Here is a 1,603-nt window from a genome sequence, read left to right on the forward strand (position 1 = left end):
AAAATTATTATTTTTTTAAAGAGAGGAGGTATGTGCGTGGAGTGTGGATGTTTGCTTGTATTGTAATTTTTTAAAAAAGGATGTTATAAGCTGGTATCAGGAAGAGTCTGAACCAGTTCCCACAGGGCAGTGTGTTAGAAGTGTGCCACGTTGTAGAGGGATAAGACTTGGGCCTGGGGGAAGTGAATTACTTGAAAAATAAACTAAATGTAAGAAAGTGGGAACTGCAAGGGTAGGAGAGGAAAATGAATGCTGGAATCATTCATGGCAGATTTTAGTCCACAGGTCTCTTTTCCCCATATTTCTTTGTAAACTCTTCAGCATTCTTACAGAATTTTTTACAGTCCTTAGAGTATTCTTCAGCTAGGTCAGCCCAGAGGGGGTGCTCGGGCTGGGGGGTTGTTCACCGGTGCTATGAGGGACTGGATTACTTTGTCAGTCTTGGTTGCTGGCTTCCAGTTCTCAGCACTAATGATGGGCAGACAAGACCTGCCCTTTTTCATCAACATTGGGGTGATAGATCTTTGTTTTAAATATGATCTTTGGTGGTTTGAATGGGTACTCTGCTGGAAAGTTGATTTCAATTCTGAAGGCCCCCTGATCATAGGGAGGGTTATCAGGAACACTAAGTCCTTGCCAAGTCAATAAATTAACTTCATCAACCTGGATGTTATGGAAATTTTTCATTCCACATTTTCAGATCTCTTTCAAGCTCCTTCATCAGCCTCCTGCTGGCTGCCATCTTGAATCTGCCCTTTTTGTTTTAGTTATTTTCCAAATAGGGTCTTCAGTTTATGCCCAGGATGGCCTGGACTGCAATCCTCCTATTTATGTCCTACAGGGCTGGGATGACAAATATGCATCACTATCCTAGCTTTGTTTTTTGAGATGGAGTCTCTTGAACTCTTTGCCCAGTTTGGTGTGATCTTTGTTCCTGAGTATCTGGGACTGCAGGCATGAGCCACCACACCCAGCTGTGACCTCAGTTTAGTCAATTTTCAGACCTTTCCTACATCCCCAGAGCTGCTATGATCCTTTTCTGATAAACTGTACTTCTGGACAGGAGGTGAGACTCTGTCAACAACACTCAAAGTTCTGACCATTGCAGTCTCCTTTGACTTTTAGGGTGACTTTCCCTGTCACCCTAAAGAGATTGTAACCCTTTTGTAGAATTCAAGGAATTCCACCAATTCATTCAATGTGTTTTGAAGACCTTCTATGTGCCAGGCAATGCAGAAGAATACAGTTATGAGCCAGAGTGAATATTTCTTTACGGAGCACTCCATTTTGTGATGGAGATAGGCAAAAACATAGACAAGGCAGGATGAGAGGAACGGTTGATATATTTGTAGTTCTTTCTTTTTGCTGCTATATCAGTGCATCTAAAGCTTGGGTAGGGGTGTGTATCTCTGGATGTCCTCTTTGAAGTATATAGTTTCCATGGTAATTTTAAATCTAAAATTTGCTTTGATGATAATTAAAGGAATCTCTTCAGCATATTCTTGATCATCCTGATGATTATTTTATAATCTGGGAGCACCTTACAATTTATATGTTCAGATTTACATTTATGTTTATTAAAAAACAATCAGTGGTACCAGGC

The 1,603-nt window shown here is 40.7% G+C and overlaps 1 pseudogene; it reads right to left on the bottom strand.

Moving 5' to 3' along the window:
* Positions 1-274: 274 nt before the first annotated feature.
* LOC138836308 (ubiquitin-conjugating enzyme E2 L3 pseudogene) lies at positions 275-742 on the bottom strand (annotated as a pseudogene).
* Between the last annotated feature and the right edge of the window lie 861 nt (positions 743-1,603).

Source organism: Dipodomys merriami, unplaced genomic scaffold (genome assembly GCF_024711535.1).
Source record: "Dipodomys merriami isolate MVZ:Mamm:240054 unplaced genomic scaffold, mDipMer1.0.p SCAF_10, whole genome shotgun sequence".
Classification (NCBI taxonomy): domain Eukaryota; kingdom Metazoa; phylum Chordata; class Mammalia; order Rodentia; family Heteromyidae; genus Dipodomys; species Dipodomys merriami.